Below are 27,332 nucleotides of genomic sequence, written 5' to 3' on the forward strand. Positions count from 1 at the left end.
ATTGTGAATTGTGAATATAGGACCATGTAAAAGGTATATGAGGTGACATCTTAATATGATTTATTTTGGAAAAAAAAAAGAAAGAAAAAAGAAACTAATTGTGTCAGGCCTATTTAGTCTTCACTGTCTGCTCACCTCACTTCTCTCTCTATTCGTCCCTGTGCCCACCTTCCCTCATCCCCTGCTCCCTGTCTCCTTCTCCTGAGTTGGTAGCAACCCCTAGGTCTATTGTTGCAAAGACCAGCAGAATGTCAACCCCACTTTCCCACAGCCCTGATTTTTCCCCTTGTTACACACTGACCTAATTACTGCCTCCTGTGATTAATCTCAATCAGAACATTTCATTATGCGTATATATATGCTCAAATATGAATATAATTAACATTTAGTCATGGCTAATTCTTTTTTCTTTTGATATAATAAGTCATAATTGGTACAACGAGACTCGACTTAATTGATTTTGATGGAATACAATGTACAAGTCAGGGTTGTCAGAGTTGTTTTAGAAGTTGTTTGAAATGTACAATTACGTACTTATTTTACATACATTTACATACTAATATTTACGTACAATTGGTATTATTAAGTGCTCCTGAACATAATTCCATCTGGTTTGTCCATGTACGTATGTATTTCATTGGTTAACACAAGAATTCTCAAGAATTTTTTCACTGACACAATGGCAGCCAGTTTTGTTGATGGGGAGAAAGTGTGCAGAGTGCCTTAAATAAATCAGCAACTTTGGAAAAGTTAGTGGTGAACGTGTGAAACTGTTCGGCAGAGCTTGCTTTATGCCCACAGGCAGACCTTAGTTACTTGATGGGTTTTTAAGGCTGTTTGTGGAAAGAATGGGATATTATATTATTCCAATAAATAGATGGCTGATTATTACTCTGTTTAAGTCATTCATTGGGTTTCTCACTTCGCTGGTCAACTTTGCCTGAAGTAAGCTGAAGTGCCAAAAAAAAAAAAAAAAAAATAACCAGTTAAATTTTCCATGTCATCCAAGATTTAACAAAGTTTAAACATTAAAAAAAATATTCTGTAACTTTTCATGATCATTTTTCACAGTGCATGGTTTTTTCCTGTAATGAATGATAGAGAATGGTAAATTCTTTCCATTGCTGTCATTGATTTATCCAGAATTTGAAATCAGGCCATCTCATTTCCAATTTTCTCCTATTTTCCTGACATCTCTCAGAGGTTAATTTTGTCAGAATAGGGCATCTAAAAGACACTGAAACACCCCTCAGGCTAAACCTGTGATTACCATTGAGGGTAAAAATGCTGAGAGAACAAACAGCTGAGGCAGCTAATCACTGTGATTAAGGATGGTTGACTTCTATTAGTAATAGGCTTCTGACTTAGTCTGCATAAATTTCCACTTGATTTCTTAATTATATTCCTTATTTTAGGCATTAATTGCCGCAGCATACAGTTATCATACCAAACAAGCCTTGAAGTGCATTGCGCATAGGACACTCAAGTTTAGCATTTCTAAAAGTGAGCATTTTGCATAAATTTTTACCACCAATTCTTCATCTTTTGGTCAGGTATTGAGAATCAAATTATTCGAACATATGTAGACATTTTAGGCCAAAAAAAGAAAGTGTTAGAAGGCTTTAAAAAATGTGCATATTTCTTAGAGGGGTGAATGTTGTACTTCCAAGGTTAACGACAAAAGAACAGGCTGACATTGAAAAGTGGTGGAGTACATCCCTCTTCTACTATGCCATCTAGCATATATATGCTTAGATAAAGGTGTCTCACTATCTTGTGAATCATTAAGAAAATCGTCATAATGTGCATGACTTAGTTCATGAAATAATTGCAGGGTTAACTCTTCTGATAATCCAGTTTTAGTTTGTCTTGTATTATAGAGTGAGTGAGTGCTTGGGGTTTAACGTCGTGCTCAACAATTTTTCAGTGGTATGACAACGAAGGAATCCTTTAGGGTGCATGTAATGTACCTCCTTGTTGCAGGACCGCTCTTTTATCTAGTTCTGCTTCACTGAGACGACTTACCGAAGGCAAGTAAGCCTCCCCGCCCCAGCCATTATACTGATACGGGTCAAGCAGTCGTTGCACTATCCCCTTCATGCTGAATGCCAAGCAAGGAAGTTACAACTCCCTCTTTTAAAGTCTTAAGTGTGACTCGACCCAGGATTGATCCTGGATCTATCGCTCCCGAAGCGGATCTTGTATTATAGAGATAGATACATTGGTAGGCCTGCTTGTTGGTGTGACCACTCCTGTACAAAAATGGGATGGACTCAGAACTGTGAATTTTACTTGATAATTGTGTCTGATCCTTTTGACGGTGCTCGGCTTGTAGCATCGTTTTGTACAAAAAGTGATTTGCTGTGAGAAAAGTAAATAAATCCTGTATTAATATATATGTAAACTGAAGGCATGAATTATTATTAATCAGTCAGTTCCATTCATTTTAATTCTCTGTTTATTGTATGACTGATTGTTACACAGAGAATGACAAATTGATCATGTAATTTTTACAATGGATAGGTAAATAAAATGATTTCATAACTTCTGAAGTTAGTCATTTGGTATAAAGACTGGTATAAAATGTTGGCTTGAATTATGAAAACTTCAGAATACAAGACACTTGGTCTGTTGTCAGTGTATAAATGTCATTGTGTATAAGAAGAGCTTGCACATATATGTACTTATTTTGTGTTCATGCTGGCCAAAGGCTGATGCTCAATGGGTATGTGGCCTTGCAGAAATTTGTGGCATGTTTTGACACTTGGAAGTTGGGCCATTCATCAGCTTAATAAATGTATTTTTCTGTAATAGTTTATGGTTTGTGTGGTTGACTGTTTAGTGACATATCTTTGGGTGTTAGGGAATAGAACAACAGACTAAATTTACCTTGTCATTGTTTTCAACTCTTCCATGATAATAGGCTGTGGACTTTCCTAAATTGGAATATAGTTCACATGAGTTCAAGTGTACTTTGCTGTCTATGGTTGCTATTTGAATAAATGTTTAAAAAAAAAGTATTTATTTTTGCTGGATATGTTACCATTTATCTGTTTCATGATTTCAGTAAAGTTATGTAAATACAAAATTAATAAGACCAGATTTGTGAATACCAGTACTATAAAAGCATTTCTGAAACTGCTGCCTTTAAATGAAGGGAAAGGTGGAGTAAATGTTATGTAAAATTGGTGTGAGCTGTAGTATTACCATGTTATGTTACATCATAATGACAGTTAAATGTCTCTTCCTGGGCTTGATGAATAGCAACAGGTCAGTTAACATCCAGCAGGGGTCAAGCCTCCTGTCTGTCTCCCACAGCAGTCGTTACTAACTGCTGGTGTACCCAGGGGTCCAGGGATTCAGTAAAGTCGCAGTTTTAACTATTTAGAGGAAAGGTCAAAGACTGTCGTTAACCAGCCAGCCGAAATTAACTTGTTCAAAATTATGGTCCCCTTGACTCACTTGTTCAGCTGTTGTTCTCCAGTGTAAAACTGTAGGTTTTGAGCTAGGCTAGTGCAGTAGAAACTGTCCAAGTGGGAAATGTATGTGCCTTGGGATGAAGGTGCTTTCAGGGAGGCTCCTGAATTCATGTATGGTAATGGAGACTCTGACTGACATTCCAGACTATGTGTTCTCACTAGCTGTCATTCATCAGCCAGAGTGTCCTAGTAGTCAATGGTGTGAATAAAACAGGCAACCTACTATTACAGCCTGAATGCATGTAGTGGTGATCAGTATGCACTGAGTTCAAGTCCACAACTGTTAAAAAATCACACAAAGTGTAAACCATAAGAAATCTGAAAGCATTGGATGTTTAAAGGGAAATGAAAACTAAGAGTGACATATAAGCATGTCCATTTCTAAGGACAAAGAAAAACTAAAATTTCATTTAAATGTGTTTCTTTGTTTTTGTCTTTCTTAAATTCCTTGGAGCAACTTTTATTGGTGTAAAATTTCATTTCATTTCCATTAAAACTTACAGTACACTTCCAGGAACCTGTTGAAATCCACAAGTGATGCAGTAACCATTATCACAGAGCTTTTAGAAGGTCGCAATGTTCAGTTGATGGGAATAGTGATAAAGTGGACAATCATTGTGAGACGAACCCCTCAAACTACTAGTGTTTGTCAGCTCATGTGAGGTTTACATTGGTCCATTCTCTCATCGAATCAAAAAACCTGTTAAGTTTTAAGACCACTGACAAACTTCAGTGTAATACAATTACAAGAAATTGTCTAAATAAAATCATGGTTGAGTAAATGGACTCATTTGCATAATGGAGGCCTCATTTACATAATGGGGGCCTCATTTACATAATGGGGGCCTCTAACCATGAATGCATTCATTCAGTGTGAGTTCAAGTCCAGCTCATGCTGGCTGTCTATCCATGGGAATGTCTGGCAGCAACCTGCAGATGGTCGTGGGATACCCACTGACTCTGCCTTTGTTTCCTCCCACCAAATGATGGCTGCTGTCATATATGTGGCATATTGTAGAGTACAACATAAAACTACAATCATATAAGTAAATGTACATAATTCTAAATGTATTGCCCACTGTACTTACTATACTAGCTGTTATGGAGTTTGGTGCAAGTTTTGAATTCTATATTATACTGTAGGTACTTCAAATTAATTTTGCAAGTTCACCTTTCATTGAAATACCATAATGTATGTGTTATTCTTGTCTTGAAATTTTTATACGCAAAGGATATCCTTTGTTATAAAAATATGAAAGGTAACAAAAGTAAAATACTGACTATCTTTGGCTACATGTGGGACTGTTGAACCATGCTCTCATCTAGAATAAACATGCAACTGGATAATTAAAATCAAGAGTTCTTCAAACTGGAGCTTCAGATGTTGCTGTACAGAAAAGAGATCCAGAGAGTCTCTTCAGTTCTTGTAGTCAGTCATGTTATAACATCATTTGACATAACTTCACGGTATTCCTCATCAAAGTTGATGTGATTATAGCCTACTCTGCCCCAAGGCTGTTTGCTAAGACTTCAGGCTTTTAATGTTAACATGCTCGAAGCAAAAATAAGAAATCTTGTAAGATAGTAAAAGCCAGTCTTACAGCAGGGCCCATCTTTGATATGAAGAAACCTTATGTTAAAATTATGGGTCTTTGACATCAAAGACCTTTAGTGCATGTACGATTTTGTCTTGAGAAAGTTGACTGAAACTTCTCCAGTGCAGCATCTGGAAAGAAGTCTCTTGTTTCAGATACATAGACGTACATACAGATTTTGTTTTTTAGAATGACCGTAACGGTATCTTGTGTGTCTCCACAGGGTAAAAGAGGAGCGTGCATTGTACATGTTGAGGAGAATGCATCCATTGCTTTTTGTGTTCATGCTCTTTATGATAGGCTTACATAACTGCATCATTCCACAGCTGAAATGCTGTCTCCAATTTTGATCAGTAATTATGCAGCACTGTCAACATTTGCAAGTGTGAGCATATTTCAGGATGCTTGTTGTAATTATCTGGAGGTCTAATCATCATTGGATCAGTGGTATTATTGCAGCCGTTCAGCAACTGAGTGACTAGTGTGTTTGTCATCAAAAAGAAAGTTGTGTACAAACAGGATATGCAGGGACTTGTTGTGGTGCACAACCTCTGGTTTATACATGCAGTGAGAGGGAGCGGGCCACAGACCAATGATTAGGCACTTGTCTGTCAATCAGTAGTTGGGCATCTGTGACCTAGCGATTAGTCTGCTAAGGCAGTACAATAACCGATCCTAAGGGGCTCTCACCATGTGAGTTCAAGTCCAGCTAATGCTGGCTTCCTCTCCGGTCATGTGTTGGACTTGAGGATGGTCGTGGAATTTCGCTAGGCTGTACTATAATGCTTGGCCGCCTTGTATAAATGAAATATTTCTGAGTCCAGTGTAAAACTCCAATGAAATAAATAACTAAATATCAATAAATAGCACGAGGTTCGGGTTCAGATGGCTGGCTTTATAAATGTGATTTGTAAATTTTCACGCTGCTGTCATTATTTGTGGAGTTTTGGTAATAATAATCAGATGATCGTGTGAACTGTTGTGCCGTCCAACATTTCTCAAAGACAGCTTGTACCACCAGTATGGTGTGCATGTCTAACGTTATGTGAGAGGGTTTTTTTTTCACCAACTTGCCAGATTGGTGGTTTACATTGGGCACTTTAGTTCCCTTCACCGATAAAGCTGTATTATTGCCATCAACCATAAAGCTATATTAATGCCATCAACCATAAAGCTGTATTAATACCATCAACCAGAAAGCTGTATTAATGCTATCACCCATAAAGTTGTATTAATGCCATCGTCCATAAAGCTGTATTAATGCCATCACCCATAAAGCTGTATTAATGCCATCACACATAAAGCTGTATTAATGCCATCACCCATAAAGTTGTATTAATGCCATCGTCCATAAAGCTGTATTAATGCCATCACCCATAAAGCTGTATTAATGCCATCACACATAAAGCTGTATTAATGCCATTACCCATAAAGTTGTATTAATGCCATCGTATAAGAGACAAATTCTTGAGTATAACGTTAAACAACATTCAGATCAGATTTCAGAGATTGAACTCATTGTTCAATAGAGTTCATTATCTTAATTTGTCAAATTCGAAAGTGGTAAAAAGTAATTTAGAAAAGCTATTCGTTTTGTAGTTGCAGATAGACAATGTATATATCTGCAGGTGTATGTATATGTTCAGTTCAACTGTTTAGCACAAATGTACTATATGAAGTATATGTAACATATGGGAAGTTCTACATAAATGAGCAGTGAGTAGTGATAAGTTTATTTATTTATTTATTTAATTGTTGTTTTATGCTGTACTTAAGAATATTTCACTTATACGACGGCGGCCAGCATTGTGATGGGTGGAAACCGGAGTAGTGATAAGTATGTGTTTTGTTAAAATTCTCTTGTACAAGTTATCCATCTCAATTCAGGGATCAAAGTGTGGGCTAAAAATTTGACAAAAATTTAGGTCATCCAATGTGATTTACATGTATTAACATTTGCAAAGGTGCAAAATGTAATTACATTCCATTTAGATTAAGCTGTAAAACAATATGGAAGTTAATAAAATACAACAAACGATAATTCATACATATAAAATTATCAGTATTTGCATCCCCATAAGAAGTAATCATTGTAAAGGTCTGGGCTTAGTGGTGTGCCTTATCCTGTGTGGTGACAACTGGGCAGGCTGATTTGACCAGAAGTCATCATTGTGAAGATCTGGGCTTAGCGGTGTACCTTATCCTGTGTGGTGGCAACTGGGCAGGTTGATTTGACCAGAAGTAATCATTGTGAAGGTCTGGGCCAAGTGGTATACCTTATCCTGTATGGTGGCAACTGGGCAGGCTGATTTGACCAGAAGTCATCATTGTGAAGGTCTGGGCTTAGTGGTATGCCTTATCCTGTGTAGTAGCAACTGGGCAGGCTGATTTGACCAGAAGTCATCATTGTGAAGGTCTGGGCTTAGTGGTGTACCTTATCCTGTGTGGTGGCAACTGGGCAGGCTGATTTGACCAGAAGTCATCATTGTGAAGATCTGGGCTTAGTGGTGTACCTTATCCTGTGTAGTGGCAACTGGGCAGGCTGATTTGACCAGAAGTAATCATTGTGAAGGTCTGGGCCAAGTGGTGTACCTTATCCTGTGTAGTGGCAACTGGGCAGGCTGATTTGACCAGAAGTCATCATTGTGAAGGTCTGGGCTTAGTGGTGTACCTTATCCTGTGTGGTGGCAACTGGGCAGGCTGATTTGACCAGAAGTCATCATTGTGAAGGTCTGGGCTTAGTGGTGTACCTTATCCTGTGTGCCTCATTGATCCTCACAATTTTTGATTTTGAACTCATAAAACCTGGGTGAATGACCAAACATTTCAATGCCTGCACTCTTGTTATAAGCTTGTTATAAGCTTGTTATAAGCACTCTATGAAATCCAGGTTATTTTACTGGTAAGCAATATGACAGCATTGATGTTGGCTGATGACTTGAGCAAATTACCTGGCTGGCGCAGCCTGCAGCAGGAAACACCTGCACAGGTACACGTACCTGACAAATAACGTGAACTGACTGTGCTCAAGTCAGCAGTTCACGATGATTAGAACACATGACTGCTGTGCTGCTAAGGAGCCATTAAGGCTCCTGTGTAGTGAATTGATGTAGCATTAATATTTGGTAGGCAAGGTGTAACATGCTTCGCATCAGGATACCTTTACATTGGTGAATACCAGCCTGCAGCCACCCTGATATTTCCCATATCTGCAGGCTCATGTGCAGTTGGACAGGAGTTATCAGCAGAATCTGTGTGATTGATTTTGGTCTTACCTTTATGATCAAAACACTAAAATTCTTACTGCAGCTTCCTGAATACCTAATCTAATTAAGGTGTTAACAAACCAACAGATAAAGCGTGCAAATAAAACAATCAGCTTAATCATGAATTCAGTAAACTATAAACCGGTGTAAAATGTTGATGAGTTACTTAGATACTTGTCACGATTCTCCATTTTCAATACTGAGAAGAAAAACAAAGAATTGGCTGGAAATGGTAAGTCTGGGCGATAGAAACAGGGACCAGTTTAGGGTCATGTGGTTGGTAGTAGAGGCTTAGATGTATTTTATTTGCTGTTTACACAACAGTAGCCGTCCAGCTGGTGTACTGTACAAGGGTATCAGTGGGACATCTCCTTATGAAGTAATCCACATGATGTGGCTGTGTAATTACTTGGATTTATTGCCAATTCATGTAATTTACTGCGTAGTGCCAGATGAAGTGTGAGGGGGCTTTGATGTAAATGACTGGGGCTGTGACACTCCTCGTGGGCCTCCTAAACTCTGAGAGCAAAACAAGAGATTCTCAAGTGGAATTGGAAACTGCAGAGAAGGCTTTAAGGTGACTGACTTGTCATTTTTTCCTATAGTCCTCCCAGCATTTTGGTAGTCATGGTGACCTGATTGGCATGAAGTCCCTCCTGCTGACAGTAAAATCAACTGCCAGATCTTTTTCTCTCTGGGATGTTTGTGATGTTTCTTCCGAATTTTTGCCTGTACTGGATTCTCAACCATAGACATCATTTTGAAACTCACATCAAGTCTGCGCAGTACTCAGGCCTCACTTTTACTGAGTTCTTCTTGTTTACCCCATGAGGCAAAAAAAAAAAAAAAAAAAAAAAATTGGTTGTCAGGCGACAACCGCCTGATGTGTAAACATTCTAAATTTCCCAGCCATTATAATTAAGTGACATTTTCATATCCCAAGACTGTCATATTTGGACTGAAAATGGAAGTAATATTTCTGAATTGAATCACTTTAGTGCATAGGGGGAAATTATTAAACAATTTTCTCTAACTTAATATTGGCTTTCACCATCTGTCAAATTATTCAGTAGGGCCGGTGAAAATGTAGAAGGAATAGGGTAATCAGAATAAGAGGGTTGTGGAGTGGAGTGAAGGCAATCCAGAGCCTGGGTGTACCATCAAGTGCCCTTATCTAAATAACCCCACATTACCCTACACCACATGCTGATTATATCTACATATGTATCGGTAGCTCAGTAAATATAAAACTTATAATATAACAAATTTGTGCAAGGCGGAAAAAAGGCAGACTGTGAGTCCCTCATACGCCACAAGTGTCTTGTGTAAGTGTCAGTGTGTAGCCTCAATGGTTTGATCAATCTACTCAGGTCCCTTTTTTATCTGAAGGTCACACACTTAGTGATTACTATTATGTTCTATGGTCCATTGGACTCAGTCTGATAAAGTAAGGTGAAGCTGTAAGTATGTAAAATGAGATCTTGTGAGGTCATAGGTCTGTATTTGTCAGGTCTTGTTAGAACATACTAGTATACATCCAGTTATGACAAGTACAAAAAGGCTTATGCAACAATAATTTATGAACAAATGGCTGCTTCTGTGAAGTTAGTAGCTCAGACTCAAATATTTTAAGCTTTAATTTTAAAATGTAAATGCTAATTCTTTGGCCATATGGATTCATAATCAAACATCTGGTAGCCCATACCATTTAACTTTTGCTTTTCAAGCTAAAATCAACTTTGTTAGTAGTTACACTATTTATATTATTATAGTATATTTATTGTGTTCAAATTTTGTCATTTTACAATTGGTGCAAGGTTGATTTGTGGAATAAGGCCTAAAATACGTTTTTCTTCAGGTTTAAATTTTGGAGCGCAAAACCACAAACCAGAGTTTTCCATGTATAAACTCAATCCCAAAAAATTAACCAATTATTTTTAATGTAAATCTTTGTAATTGTCAAGTTGTTTGGAAAATGTCAATGGATTATCTCTTTCTGTTTTTAGAACATTATGACATCATTGTTTTAGAATGTTTGACAGTGTCTGTGATGTGTGGAATGGTCTAGCAGCAACCTGTGGATGGTTGTGGGTTTCTCCTGGACTTTGCCCAGCTTCCTTCCACCATAATGCTGACGGTCGTCGTATAAGTGAAATATTCTTTAGTATGGCATAAAACGCCCATCAAATAAATAAAGAAATAACTAGATGATCAAATGATTAAAGTAGGTAGGGTCACTTTAACATTATGGCATTGAAAACTGCAAGCCTTGCAAGCTATGGTTTTTTGAAACAGTTATAAAGATTTAACATGATGTCTCTCGATGACATCTAATTGCGATATTAAAAATGCTAGGTGCACAAATACCAGAACAGAAATATTATCTTGATGATATAACAGTGATAACATGGATCAAGGCTATGTGGGTTGAATAATATAAATATTATTAATAATATCTTTGTTTATCCGGGGTTATTATAAAATTTGCTTTTCCCTGGAATCTTCTAACATTATAAAACATATTGACAATACATATAGTTAGTGCAATGGTATTTATGTTTCTGATAAAATCTGATTAAATGATTAATGATGTACATTGGCAAAAGTAACACTATTCTTAGACGCTACTTATGCCTACATATATGTAACATAGTACATAGCTTCATAAATTGCGACCGACAAATTATTGACCGGTTATTAAGTGTTACATTTTTACTGTTATTAATATATACATGTTCCCTCACCATTGATAAATGGATATTTTTGATCATTTCTATATTTTTTGAGGGTTTCCCCAGTGCTATGCCCGGTTTCCACCCACCGTAATGCTGACTGCCATCGTATAAGTGAAATATTCTTGAGTACAGCATAAAACACCAATCAAATAAATAAATAAATAAATATATTTTTCGATTTCATTACTTGCCCCGGTGTCAGTATAATGTGAGTGGGTGGGGTGCCATGGCTGGTGTCTTTGCGTGAAACTTCAGTGGCAGCAACCCTTTGGAGGCATGAACTCGTCCTGCCACAAGAAGACACACTAAATGTGCACACATCTATAATGACTCCTTGTCGTCATATGACTGAAAAATTGTGAAATACGTTAAACCCCAAGCATTCATTCATTAAATCCTTGTAGGACAAGTGTTGAGGAAACCAGATTGCCCAAAGTAAACCACCAACCTTCAGCCGTGAATCTGACAATAAACCTCTTCACTGCAAGCTTCACATGATACTGAGCAAGAGCTGGATTCAAACTCACATCCTCGTTAGTTATGGGCCTGATGGTCGAATCAAGCCAGTGCTTTATAACCATCAGAGCCAGCAAGGACGCTCACTTAACCTAACCCATATAAGGTGTACTAGCAGTATTCTTGAGGTACATCTGAGGTGTACCATTGGGGTGTAGCATATTTGAACTGAGGTGTGTCTAAAGTATACTAGAGGTGAATCTGAGGTGTATTGAGGGTGTGTTTGAGGTAATACCAGTTATGCAGATCAGTACCTCAAATACTCCTATAGTACACCTCAGTGGCTGTGTACCCTGTAAATATTAGGTAAAAAATATGATGCCTGAGGTGTATCTGAGGTACATGCTTATAGGCAAGGTGGATGTACACTGTTGTCACTTTTATTTTGTTACAAAACAAGCCCAAACCATGTAAATATTGGCTGTATAAATTATGATAAATTTAAGTAAGTTTGTAAGTGCATGCTGTTCTTTGTTTACAGTATCTGTAAATCTCAGCTGACTTACAATAACAACAGTGATATACATTTACACGAGGCTTTCTAGCTGCTTGATCAAAATTTAGTGGTACTCCTTTTATGTCCCCTTTAGAACTGTTCATAAGCCCAAGCAAGTTATAAATTCTGTCCCAGAAAGCATCAATCAGTGCATAATTGGGTTGTTTTCCTGCAGCCTGGAATATATATGCACCTTGTCCAGGACAGCCATCTTGGAATATTTAGAGACAAATATGTCCATGCTGTGTGATTGGTCAATATTTGCATACTGAATGGCAAGCCATCATAGGGTGAGACAAAGGCTTATATTTATTTTGTAAAGATTTTTCTTTTGCACGAAAATATTTGCAATTTTGTACTCACCATTTTGTCAGAAGTAAAATGTAAATCTGATCTCTTGTTGTAAAACTTTACTGTATAATCAAAAACTCTCAAAGTTTGTAAGGTGTACCTGATTTACATCATTTACTTTTTTTAACTTTCAAAGTTTCTAACGTGTACTTAAGGTACATATTCTAATTGATGATTTGTTCAAATTTGTGGATATGTATTTGAGGTACATTATCTCCTGTTCAGAAATCACTCCAAAACTCTCAAAATTTACAAAGTGTACCTGAGGTACATCATTCCTTTTTCTTAACTTTCAAAGTTTCCAAGGTTCAAATCTTGATTTATTGATGTTGAATTTTTTCAAAGTTCCTGAGGTACATCTGATTAATAGGCATATGGCCAGGGTGTACTTGAGGTACAGTAAACCTCAGATAATATAGCTGGGGTGTACTGGTACACCTCATCTTTTCCTCACACTGGTGTACATGAGGCATACAACCCATATACACCTCATCTATACCTCACACTAACAAGTACACCTCATGTCTGTAAGGGTTAATTAACTTGAAATGTTTTCAGTTTACAGTTTCTGAACAATAATGTACGGTCTAAGACATTGTTTTTTTTAACTGCTGTGAAAAGGGTGTTTGCCAAACTGAAGGGAAATAGGAGCATTGTTATACAAGAGGGGAAAGACTGCTGTGGATAAAACAGAAGTGACTGAGTTAGGCCATCATTACAAGTTTATTCATTTGGGGTAACCTGACTGACCCTCCAAGAGAGAGCCCTACTCACATTGGGTTTTATTGGAATTGGTTTTTTTTATTTCTCTCTCAATTCTGATTTCTTGAAAATCTCCAGAATTAAAGGAAGAAAATTCATTTCTGAGCAACCGTATTTTTTCTTAAAGGTTTGGGTTACCCCGAGGAAAGAAGTTGTTTGGCCTTATTTGGAAAGGTGGCAGAGCTCAGCTAAAAGAGGCGAGAACTATTTGAAAGAGGAAAGATAAACAAAGTGACATCTGCAATCTCATTATTAGTGTGTGAACTTGTAATATTTGTCCACCGAGGCGAAACAGTGTCCTTGATGCACTGTCGGATGGTGCATACAGAAATCTAATTTCCTCTTTAGTATGCAGAGGGAAATGTCAGTGGATTAAATATGCTGGGGCCAGGATATTAAATTTGATGAATTGAATTTGGGTTGAGCTGACAATAACTTAATTGAGTGATTAAACAGAGGCTGTCAAAGGTCATTGTGAAGCAGAGGTTGAGACAATAGTGAAACTGGGTTAGTGCAATGCTGGCTGTCAGCATGGGTGTGGGTGTCAGCCAGTCCATACCAGGTGGTGATAATGTAGATAATGGGGATGAGTGTGAAGACATTGTGCTTATTCCATGCATTAATATTGTCAATCCATCTTTTACCCCGGGTATATTGAGCACATCTGTGTGGGTATGGGTACTAGGTTTTACTGTCATTGTATTCTTTTATTGTTACTTAAAGCATTCTAAATTAACGTATTAGTAACCTGTCCTGATGGATCAATTGGTACAACGTCCACTTCAGGGGGGGTAGATCCAGGGTTAATCCTGGGTCGAGTCACAACTAAGGAGGCACATTAAATGCACTCTAAGGTCGTCATATGACTGAAAAGTTGTTAATTATAATGTTAAACCCCAAGCACTCACTCAGTCAGTCACTCACTCACTCACTCACTAAAGTATTAGCTCTCGGATGTTGGCCATTTGCAGCTTTGAAATGATTTCAACACAACTGTAACATGAGCTTGTAGTCCAGCATCACCCCAGTTCCCCTACAATAAACTGTGGTATGCCACTTAGACATAAGACAATGCAACTTAACTAGGCATTCGACAGGACAGCTTGTTATACATTATCCATTAATACAGCTGTAGGCAGTAAATTAGGCAGTAAACAGCTTGTAATCTGTCAGTAAAACTTTGTTCAGTTACACATACCGTTTTGCTCTGCAGTCATTGTATGACAGAAGATTTGAGACGGAATATACGTGGAATAACATTTGCTTGATTTCTCTGAATATTAGATAAATAGAACTTAAGGAAAGTTGTGGCAAAAACAATTCCACCTAGATAGATGTACATGCAGTGTACATGCAGCCAACCGTTTGTGTAAACCCTCCATCTGAAGCACGTACTGGGTAACTGTGACGAGCAATAAATAGCCTCTTACCTGACTTTGTTAATTAGGGTTTTAGCAGCATGTGCTGCACTGATAGTGTAATGCGTTCAATTGTCAGAGCCAAAGTATTTCTTGTCAGCAGTGTCTGCAGTAGCAGCGATGCAGATAAGTGCTGTATGTGTGTGTGTGTGTGTGTAAAGTGCAGGTTACAGGGTGCAGCTGCCAGATGGGCGCTATAGCTACCCCTGACAGTATAAGTCTGACCTCAGAGCCTCTTCCTACAGGCACTCTGACTAATGATACTATTATAATCCACACAAGCTCTTTCTGTTTAAGGGGAGGCTGGTGTACATACAGGTATGCTTCATACACTTGGAGCAATGCCAACGTTATTTTGGAGAGATTCCATTTCTCCTAATTTACCTGTTTTCCGAGTACATAAAGCAATGCTTTGGGGCTAAATTAGGCGCGGGAGATTGGGTGTGAGAAGAGATTGTGGGGTAATTTAGAATTTTATTGAGCTAAGTGGAAACACATGACAGAGATAATGATGATCATGGTACTAACCAAAATGTATATGTGTACATATATATAGACTGGCAGTTGTAACTGTGTGTAGATACCAACCCACCTGTAACTCTTCAGTAGCTGGTATTGAAGGACGCTGTAGTCTTACCAGCATATGTATATGAGTGAACATTTAATGTAAGCCTTGACACTTGAGGCAAAATGTAGACATGTTACTAATTGTACATTTGTTTGATATTCGAACATGGGTGATACTTGTTACTGTCTAATTAAATTTAGTGACCAGTATGTTATGAGAGGAACTACGGATGGAGTCCTCGTGGGCCTGGCCTACTGTTACGTGTGGGTGTGCGCACAGTTCTAGGGCCATTAACCGTCCAGCGTGACTTGGTCACTTAATCATTCGTGCTATTTCTGTACCTCTTCAAGAATAGAATAGCCAAACCTCTCTTTCCACAATGTTAAACTTGATCGACTTGATTGAAATGGCTGAAATATTGCTAATGTTGCTTAATTCAGATCATTTGATCATTGTAAATGTTAAGCCCTTTTTTAAATTGCCAGCTATAGTTCTGGAATAATTAAATTTTGGACACACAGATTCAGTACAGGTACATGAAACAAGTAAAGTTAAAATGATTATACTCATCAAATGGACTATTATTAGACTCAGTCAGAGAAACAACTTTTTTGACAAAATAAAAATAAATATTCTGGCCTTTATCACTTCTAAATTACAGTCTAGTGGGAGTCTTCTTATTTTTGTGTAATTATTTTTTTAACATTGGTAATGATCGATATGGGGAAAAAAATGATATTGGTTTGTGTGTGGGTGTGGATATGGGCAGATGAATTCAGGGAGTAAGGTTATATGTTTCAGTTTGTCACAGGCTAAGCTGTGTTATTTCTGTACCTGCGGAAATGCTCCTGCCTGGAATGGCCAACTGCTTGAGGCCAGGGTGATTGCTGGTTGGTGTTTGTGCTGACTTAGCTACAGGTCTCCCTGGTGAAAGCACATTATCTAACCACAGGACACCTGACATCAGTGAAGAAAGCAGAATTGGTTTGATGCTGGATTCCAGTTAGCACACCTCAGAATAGTCTGTGCTTGGATGTTCAACCTTTTTAAATGTTTTAGTACATGGAACGTGGGTACAGGATTCTGTGTGGGCACTACAATTGTTTATGGCAGAACTTTTAACAAAGTCACAAAACAAGTGCAAATTTGCAATAGGTGCTACATTCCCATGTTCAATTTCCAGTGAGGCAGCATGGGGAAGTGCACATCAAACACTGAAGTGAAAATGATTACAGTTCCCCATATACACTGTAAATATAATTGCATTAGGACAATGCTGAGAAGTGCTTTGAAGAGTTTGAACTGTTAAGACAGTTAAGTCACTCACTACATGAATGTGAGGTACTAGTCCCACCCTGCCTTCCCTCCCTCCCTCCCTCCCTTCCTCTCCACACCCGGCAACTAAAGTCTTCCCTGAAACCCCAGACAGGTTGTTTCTGGACAGGGGTCAAATTCTGACACACTGAGAGTAAACTGATGATTTTGATCTAGCTATTGGAGTTTTCATTTGCTTGTCTATGACAATAAACTGGTGATGGTTTGTGTTGGAGCAGTGTTTATTTCTCCAGATGACCACAGCTGGTGTTAATATCTGCTGACTGCTGACCACTGTCCAATAGGCAGTAACTTGATCATTGTTCAGGCAGGCTTGACCAGTGCCCACTGTGGTCCACATCCAGCCCAAAACCATGGTATATTTTTCAAATTTAGACAGGTTTATGAAAAAGCAAGGTCTATTTACATCCCAACAGAATTTTGGCACAATTTGGAAATTCTTTGAAATATTACACCTTTATCTGATCTGTGGTCAAACTATGAGGTTTACTGGAACAAATATTGCCCATATGAATAAGTTTGGTGATAAATATTTGCTCTTTACATATAAATACACGGCTGGTTTAGATAATTTATGTACATATATATATATTGGAAAGGGCAGTAAATTGAACAAAAACATCACAGAGCTTGTGATAACTTAGAGCCTTATGCTCATTTCATATCAGTGAATGTTTCCAAAACTACATTAAAGTTTATCCAAGTTAACAATTAAGAAAAGTTGCTAGAATATGTGTTGCAGTACCATAATGTTGTGTTGTTTTATGTGAAAATATTGATGTGCAATGCAGCTACCTTGGTACACAAGCTTATTCAAGATTTATTTATTTATTTGTTTAATTGGTGTTTTACTCTGTACTCAAGAATATTTCACTTATACGACGGCGGCCAGCATTATGGTGGCAGGAAACTGGGCAGAGGCCGGGGAAAACCCACGACCATCTGCAGGCTGCTGCCAGACCTTCCCACTTATGGCCGGAGAGGAAGCCAGCATGAGCTGGACTTGAACTCACAGCGACCGCATTGGTGAGACTCCTGGGTCATTACTCTGCGCTACCTTGTTAACCGACTGTGCCAGGGAGGCCCCGCTTATACAAGAATATATGCAGAAGTTTATCCATTAACTTAAGGTCAAATGACTGACCCTTGCCAGATACAGGTCTATTCAAGCCAGTCCATCATATCTGTCAGGGGAAACATTTCACTGCGATAACCTCTTCTTGTATGTGGTAATTCCAGATTTTGGAATTTACATAGATATGCGTTCCAGAAAATGACTAACATTTGTATACATGCAAATGTAAAATGTATGACAAATTACAGCAAACAAAATCTGTTTTGAAACACAAAGTTGTATGTGTTGACATTATTATAAAATGCATCAAGATTGACTGTAGAAATGCACATCTTTGTGCTGAAATTTTAGGTGTGTCTATAGCTGGATGTGCCGTATTGATTAAAACAGCGACTTTGTGTATAATTAATATACGCAAATGGTTTCTGTGTATAGCATCTCCATATCAGATTCACTGAATACCCTTTTGTGGGTATTGTTCAGGGCGTATTCATGTGACTTGTAAGCCTATTGTCTTCTTTGGCGACGTTGCACGTTGTTGTGCCACAGGTAATATCGTGCCTACAAACATGGAGCTATTGATGAAATTGGAGGCTTGACTCCATGGGAGTCTGGATGACAGAGCCTTGCAGGATGTCCACTGTGAATATCGGGCATTTAGAAATCCCCAAAAGATTGCATCCTGTGATCAGACTAAGTGAGTTATAGTGTGAATGTGTCAAGAGATCACATGCGTGATACATTGTTATTGAAATGATGTGAGAGTTTTTGTACTGTTAAGAGGATATAGCCGAATTGATCCAGGTATTCAGGTACATGCTTCATGCATCTACAAGTAAACATCAACATCTACATGAAAATGCATCATGCATCTACAAGTAAACATCAACGTGTACATGTACATGCATCGTGCATCTACAAGTAAACATCAACGTGTACACGTACATGCATCGTGCATCTACAAGTAAACATCAACATGTACATGCATCGTGCATCTACAAGTAAACATCAACATGTACATGTACATGCATCGTGCATCTACAAGTAAACATCAACATGTACATGTACATGCATTGTGCATCTACAAGTAAACATCAACATGTACATGCATCATGCATCTACAAGTAAACATCACTTCTTCTTGTACATGCATCATGCATCTACAAGTAAACATCAACATGTACATGCATCATGCATCTACAAGTAAACATCACTTCTACTTGTACATGCATCGTGCATCTACAAGTAAACATCAACATGTACATGCATCATGCATCTACAAGTAAACATCACTTCTACTTGTACATGCATCATGCATCTACAAGTAAACATCAACGTGTACATGTACATGCATCGTGCATCTACAAGTAAACATCAACATGTACATGCATCATGCATCTACAAGTAAACATCACTTCTACTTGTACATGCATCATGCATCTACAAGTAAACATCAACATCTACTTGTACATGCATCATGCATCTACAAGTAAACATGCAAAAACAAAGTTTGAAGACAATAATCTGTGAGATTAGCCAGGGTATGCTACTTGGAAATTAATTTTCTAGACACCTGTCGACATTGGTCAAATCTGTTAGGGTTTATTTCCCGTCTGTATCATCTGAAATTATACACAGAAAATGGGCACAAAAATGTAAATGGGCACAACTGCATGCTGAAACCTGTACAAGTATCTCTGTTTACATTTCCTCAGAAATGGCTAAACAGAGGCGATTCTGTTAAATATTGTTGACCATTGAGTTGCCCATTTTCTAGATATCCTTTTTTTTTTTATCTTGTTCTGATGCCAGATTCTGCGGCTCTGTTTAAGTATATTTAATCTGACTTGTGATTTAAGGTATTCATTAATATTTACACACAATTCCTATTCCTTTGGAAGAAATATTCTCGAGTATGGCTTAAAACAACAATGAAATAAATAAATAAATAAATATTCAATTGCAAGCATTCATGTGATTGATCAGGATAGAAATGTACGTTGTTTGATGACACACTTGTGTTCGACAACTGTGTATGTCCTGAAAATGACCGGTGAGATATTATAGAGTTTTATAAACTTAAAAGGCTTAACCGTTCTCTTCATTTATTGATGTGATTTTGCAAATTTCATGTAACACATTATTTCACAAGTTCAGGTGAGTAGACAAATGTGTGTTACGTACTCTAAGCTTATAATCCACATAAACACTGTATTGATCTTTCTGATCTATGTAATACTCCACATATAAAGGTAAGCATTTGCACATGTATTTTACATTGGTTATTTCTTATGTATCGATCAATATGTGACTTATTGATTGTTATCGGTCAGGCCAAAAGAATATATGGGTTCACAGTTTTCTACTCTGCTTTGTTAATGTCCTCCTCTAAAGGTTTCAAAGCTTCTCGGTGACAAAATGTACGGTGTCATCAGTCGTTTGGATTATAAAGCTGTGCCTGTGGTGTGGCATTTAAAGGTGGGATGTCAGCTCATTGGTGAGTTCATTCAAAAGATCCAGGATGCACTGACTAGGAATAAGATGTGCGCAGATATCTGCATGTGTATTGCTGTCGTCCGGTTATTTTGACAATAGCCACAACCAATTAAGGGTAACACTATAGCAAGATGAGAGAGACAGAGATAGAAGACTGGCTGCCCTGTCTGATGGGTCAGTCAATACTAGGGTACTTGTAGCCCGGGTTTCCATTACAAAGGAATACCTGACCTTTTCCGTTTTGATTCCGGCGATTTTAATTGTAGTCAGATACCACTGACAAAAGGCAAAACATCAATACTTAAGTAGCAAGTTCCTGTGAAATTCGGGAAAACCTATCACATTGTCGAGGAACTATTTAAAGGTCATAAAAGTTAGCCTTTCTCCAAAAGGCTTTGTAAGACCCACTTAACAATGTGCATGTAGATATGTCAATCCTGTGTGAGATATGGCTGAACTATAGAACCTCTCTGTCAGCAGCTTAGATGTTACTAATCAGTATCATAGCAAGATCTTGTAGAAACTTTTTCAATGCTGCATTCAAGATTTAGCAGGAAATACTTTCATACAGAACATGTAATTTTCAGAACATAAAAGCTGTTGAGTGACAAATAGTGCCATTACTGGTGAAAAACATGTACCACTGGCATTGACTTATTTTGTGAGTGAGTGCTTGGGGTTTAACGTCGTACTTAACAATTTTTCAGTCGTATGACGAAGAAGGAGTTTTGTCTCTAGGGTAGCACTTATTAAATACAATGTATCTTTCTGAAATAATTGTTGTACAATGTACATGTAGAAGTAATCTTCTAAACATCAGTTAATTGTCAGGTGATTGATTTTTATCACATCTCTAATCAGGGTTAATTTCATTTACCTGAATAAAACACCAGAAATTATCGCTGTGATATACATGTATATTAAAGCCAGCAAAAGTAAATTTTTTTTTTCTCGATGAAAGTGAATTAAACATATTGTGTTGTGTCAACATATGGGGCCTATTGTGTGTTGTACAACAAAACTGAGGATTTAGAACAGGATATGTAGATTGTAGGCCCAATGTGTGAAGAAAGACATTATTGTAGTTCTGTTTTTCTGTGCAGATTTCTGAAGTAACTGTGAAGAATTTTAGTTGTTGCTAATTTTGCAGCCAATTTTGAAATAAAGTGTTTTATCTGAAAAATGAATGAAAAATCCAAATTCCTGTTTCAGCAGATTTATTGAAATGTTTTTGTCTTTAAATCTAATCTGTAAATGACATTTAATGCTGTCCTCAGTAATATTTGTAATATGGTGGCCTCAGGCTTATGGGTGGAGATCAAAAATCGTGAGTAAACCACTGCTTAGCGACTCGGTCACCTGACCAACCTCTTGGCTCTACTGGTAACGTTTTCTCCTACCTTATACTAGGGACTAATCATTACGATGTATTGCTCTTATCACATGCTGGTGAAATACAACCATGTCTGCTTATTAAATGTCACATTCAGCCAGACATTCAATTTTGCATCTTGTATTACGTCTGTGAAACCTAATCTTTCGCCTGTGCAAGTGTTATATAGCATAAATAATTAGAGACTTAGCTGCCGGAGCGAGGTGGCAGCCAGCTTCATGTATGTATGACAGGTGAAAATCGGATCTCTGTTGGAATCCTGAGGAGGACTGCTAAATATCCCATGGTTAAGCCTAATTAGTCAGGATTGGATTAACCCATGTAGCTGTGTGTCTGTCCGACTGTCTGTCAGTATAATCGTTTAGTAAATTATATCACAAACACTTTATAGATCTCTACACCCGTGGAGGCCAGGAAAGTCATACTAGTAGGTGATAATGTCGAATGGGAAATTCATCAAGACTGACATTTATTCATTGATTTTGGGATAGCCTTATACTAGTTGGTACATTATACAGGTATACCATCAAATGTCCCAGGTGTAAATGTGATACATCACACTCAGATCATGGACAAATTCTGTCTTGGTTAAGAACAGGATCCCTCACCAGTTTTACACGTGTGCGTATCCTGCAATGTATCAGATGATACTTGTCTTTAAATTACTACAGGACGCAGGAGGTTTGGGTTCAAACCCGGCCTTGGTCTCTGAGGGAATTGGTAGATTCCTTTGCAGGGTTCTCACTCTTTGAGAAACCATTAAATTGTGGTTTCATTTCATATTGATTTTCTAATCTCAAAATCCTTGATTATATACTTGATCTTGGGTTATCTTAATTTCTCAATCCTCCTCAATCAAATTTCACTGCAATTTACACACATTTTTAATTTGATTGTCAAGACAAAACTACATTCTTTGGATTGGCCAGTTTCATAGCTTCACAAATAATGTAATTTTATCAGTCTACACAGAAAAATACCTTCAGAATACGCTTGTATCAGCATCGTGCAAACATGCGAAAAGTTGAAGAATTACAATAACATGTTAAATAATATTCAAATAAGTGTAAGTTAATGAACACAAACATGTATTGTAATAAAATACCTGCTTCCTACATTGCTCAAAAGTGAAAAAAAATTTTAGGACACAGTTACAAGATATTTTGTTGTTTTAACAACCTTAACCCAGTCATAATTTGGGCATATTCAATTTTTAAAGTGATATGTATCCAGTGTGCTAGTATTGATCTGAAATTTATCATCCAAACTACAGTTAAATTGATCTGAAATCAGTCAGTTGAATGGCTTGCATAGATAACAAACGAGTAGAAAATGCATAATTATTAAAATGCTGTGAGTTTTTATAATAGTTGACTATAATCATTTCATTTAGGTCACTGTGACAGCGAAAACAAAAGTTACCTTTCTCTTGCGACCTTGCAACACAGCAAACAATTCAAGGAATTACTTAAATACATATATTTAAGTAATGTCACATGTCACATTTCAGTATATTAAAACTAGTTTTAGGTCAGTCTAATTTGCATATTGGTTATAGAGGAACATGGTGTTTAGCCCCGGGTACAAATGAGAACAGGTGGAGAAACGTTTTGGACAGGTATTGCATCTGCTGAGAAATGGTAATCTAAATTAGCCTTGTGGGCTCTTCATGATTAAAATATTTGTTTTATCTTTTTCTGATGTTTATGTTTTCTCTCTTCTAGATACCTTCAAGGCTTGATTCAAGTGAAAATGCAGTTTGTGGAGGGGAATGTCACAAAAGACAGGTAAGCTGTCTTTATATGTTTTAAAGATGTCTATCTTTATACGTTCATCTGGGACTTGTTTCAGTAGTCTACATTCATCAATATTCACTGCTGACCATGTTGTCTTTATGCAGATTTTTACAGGTTTGTATATTGGGTACGTTCTTCACTGTTCTGAAGCTTTCAAATTATTCATCTTAACTGACAGTGCGTTTTTACAATACTGTACTGCAGGTTTACTTTATTTAGGCAAGGGGAGGTTTGGACAAAGTAAATAAATGACAGATAGCATTGTGCACATGTGTTTAATACAGTTGCAGACTTGCTGGAAGGTTGCTCTCTGGAAGAATGAAGAATTTCCTTGATAAACATTGCGTGGTTCACAGTACTCATTTAAGACTGGAGCCCAGTTGGCTAAGATGGTTAAAATGCTGACTTGCTGTGACCATAAAGTCCTGAACCAATGAGGTCATATGTTCAAATCCAACTCTCCCCCTTTTGTCAATGGCTTAAAGTCAAGAGGTTTGTCTGGTTTTCCCTGCCGGTAAACCTGTCTGTGCTAAAATAAAAGTGAAAAGCTTGTGAGCACAGAATTAAACATCCTTTAGATACATAAATAAATCGTTCATTATTGTACCTTGCTGAACTAGATCAAGAGTAGTGTGATTTTCAGCTTGTTTTTTTTTTCTTATGGACATCTTGAATTTTGTTTCTCAAGAATTCAGACTCTTGATCCTCTAAAGCTTTCTTGTACCTGTATTTGATATTGGGTGTAAAATTGCGTATTCATTTGTTTATTGGAGACATGTGACAAGCTTTTGTGATTGAGTTTCATGGATCTGTTTGAACGGCGAATTCATTCACAGACTACATGTAAATTATTCATGATGTCTGTGATTGATGATGTGAGGGAATCATTGGAATTACTGGTGGCTGAGTTCACTCTTAAAACTGTCATCAGTGACCCTTAAAATGTCAGTAAATTTAACTATTTGAGCAGTTTGACTGGATTGCTTGTTCCACAGGACAATTAGAGGTTGTTTGAAGTGTGTAATACTAGTGGTGGGGCTCTTGACCCAAGATTTGTATGTTCCCGATCTGTTGAAGAGTCAGTCTTTCTCAGGCCAGAACTCTAGGTGTGCAGAATTAAACTGGGGCAAAGATTGGAGTTGTGTGTAAAGGACAAAATCAGTTGCCCTGGGGGGTAGTGTCTCAGGCTGAAGGAGGCCTCCCCAGTGTGAAGTCTTGATTTTTAACCCTGAAGCTACTTGCATGCCACTCCACAGCTTCAGGGTTTGTTTGACTTTTCTGAAGTTCGCCTTGGCAAATTAGCCTGGCTGTTTGGAAGACTGTGTGGTAGCATATGTCATCCTGTGTCGGTTATAACAATGTGGGGACGCCCTTCTGAAGTTGTATGTGGCATTAGTCATTGTTTGAGTAAAATACTCAATTGCCCTTTTCCTCCTGTGCCCTATTGGGCGAGTGTAGAAGGATATGGTCAGGGAGAGGTGTCTTTTTAATTCAGTACAGTCTTCCCAGTACAGTGGGCCTAGCAATGCAGTTTACAACTTTCCACCATTTGTTGCTAACTTGTTTTAACGACCTGTTGACAGTGATTTGATGACCAGTAACACCTATTTATGACTTGGGGTTACATTGTGTGCGGTTCTTAACCCCACAGCCTGATAGGGTCAGACAGACCGTGGTAGTGTAGTTGAGGTGTGAACAGATCTATGAGAGACAGTAGTGTCTGGCTGACATATTCCCACTGCAAAGGTCTCTCTGGATAATTTGCTCTACCCACTCCTGTATTATTCAGTGCTAGTTTTGTTGCTTTGCTCACTACATAAATCCTGATGTATCTAGCATGTTAACGTCAGTGGCAATAAAACTCTAGCTGCCATGTCAAACTTTCGCCCACGTCTCCAGTTTTACAAGTCAATGTCAGCTAAAAACCTTGTAATGTCCTTGTTTTTGTACTGAATCTATTGACACCGATATGTAAATCCAAGAAAGCATTGGGTGCAGTTGTGTGTATCGGCCCAATGCCCACCCACGTGACACCATTATAGTCCAGCAGTGTGGTTAACATCTCACTATTAAAGATGTAGTGTGAGTGGACCAGTTTTATCATCTTGTAGATTGCAAACATGCCGTTACCTGCATTTGTGAACAGTGACAGACGTTGATCATTGCTGTAGTATAAAAGTAAATTATTTCAAAACTTGAAATTTGAAAACAATGAAGAGAAAATCACTGCAATCTATATGGCTCAGTGAAATGTATATTATTGGTAGCATGTTGATAAATATACTTCACTGAGATATTACACTGAAAAGACCAAACCTGGGGCCACTTTCACAAGACTTCACTGAGATATTACACTGAAAATCCCAGACCTGAGGCCACTTTCACAAAACTTCACTGAGATATTACACTGAAAAGCCCAGACCTGGGGCCACTTTCACCAAACTTTGTATGTCATATTTCTTATGCTTATTTCTCATACTTATGGTTTTGTTGTGACTATATTGCCATTATTAATTTGACTGGTGATAATCTGATGGTCTCACAACGTTTTTTACATTTTTGAATGGCGACCAATGTTCTACACGGTGTCAGGGGTGGAACTATTGGGCTGTGTGGAAAGCGTGTTTGTCTGCCTGTCCGTCTGTACTATACAATGTTACAAGAGATCTCGCTTACTGCCAAGTTCCTGCCACCAGCAGTAACAAGCTAACGACTTGCTCGTAGCAGATGAATATTTGATGTGCATCAACCTGAAAACTGCTGACACTCCCATGAACACTACAACGGTCTGCTCGGCCTTTTCTGGTGGGCGATGGGCCAGTGGCTACCTGGGAAGTCAGTGTCCTGGCACTGTGCCAGATAAGTCCCCACAAGAGCTTGGTTGACAAGTACCTGGCTGCACAAGGTCAAGGTCATCTCAAGTTGCCAAAATTTTGGTTTACAATACCTCTGTCCCACTATGGATTAATCATCAGGTGTTAGCTATGCGTACAGTCGGCTACAGTGTTAAGCTGTTGGTTAGAGAGGGGGTTCTCCTGCCTACCAATAAATCAAAACAGTACTATTGACTGGTGCTGTATGGCTGGATTAGTGCTAACTATGTTGTAAACATTCATCATGTTGTGCAAATGAGATATGCATGCACAGCTCAAAAAGATTACGTGCAAATGTGCATATTCAATTAAGTGTGGAATGTTGCATGGAAATTCCCCAAGAGTAGGAAAGCCTTGAAATTTGTGTGAGTCATTTATTTGAGCACAGATTTTTTGCTTTCTCCTGATGTCCAAAGACAGTGTGCTGAATTATTTTCACATTGAATGTCATCGTATAAGGTAGAATGCCTTATTTGTACAGTAAAATAACAAAATGACTTCACTAACTAATTAGTTTGAAATTATCTTGGAATGCTTTACTTTGGCTTTGATAGTTTATCACAACATAGTACATGTTTAAATCATGCCATATTAAGGCACCATGTGTGGAGAAGAATATCTTCACTTTAACTGTCTACAGGGATTTTTCAACTTTAATTACCTGGAAAGACTTTCTGGGGAAATTTATTTATTTGTTTATTTGATTGGTGTTTTATGCCATACTCAAGAATATTTCACTTACAGCACCCCGGCAAGCATTATGGTGGGAGGAAACCGAGCACAGCCCGGGGGAAACCCACGACCATCTGCAGGTTGTTGTCAGACCTTCCTATGTACAGTTCGGGGGAAATTTGTTTATGGGGAAAAATGTTTATTTTTTTCTGGGGAATTTGAAAAAAACTGAACATCTTTAATGATTAAGGCATACCCATCACTTTGTTGTAAATTGGTTGGAAATATTGATGTCATTGTTTGGCATTGATGAAGTGTCCTAAGCCTAATGTGGGGCTGATATATCAGGCGGGGATGTAATGAACGAAGTGGTACTAGATGTCCCCAAAGATTAGGCGGCCATACTGGGTGCATTTTGATGATCTCTGTCGAAATAAACTTGGACTTTTGTTGGTTCCGGATGCTGCCATTGGTTGACATTGTTCTCCAATCAGTGGAAGGTATCC

At 37.9% G+C, this 27,332-nt stretch overlaps 1 protein-coding gene across 1 annotated transcript in view; it reads left to right on the forward strand.

Annotated features, from left to right (window-relative positions):
• LOC135482011 (tRNA (uracil-5-)-methyltransferase homolog B-like) overlaps positions 1–23,272 on the forward strand; it is a 61,089-nt gene extending 37,817 nt beyond the window's left edge. The window contains exon 16 of the mRNA XM_064761822.1: positions 23,210–23,272. The gene's annotated coding sequence lies outside the window, so the exon portion shown is untranslated. The remainder of the gene's footprint in view (positions 1–23,209) is intronic.
• Positions 23,273–27,332: the final 4,060 nt, after the last annotated feature.

This window comes from Liolophura sinensis, chromosome 1, assembly GCF_032854445.1.
Source record: "Liolophura sinensis isolate JHLJ2023 chromosome 1, CUHK_Ljap_v2, whole genome shotgun sequence".
NCBI lineage: Eukaryota > Metazoa > Mollusca > Polyplacophora > Chitonida > Chitonidae > Liolophura > Liolophura sinensis.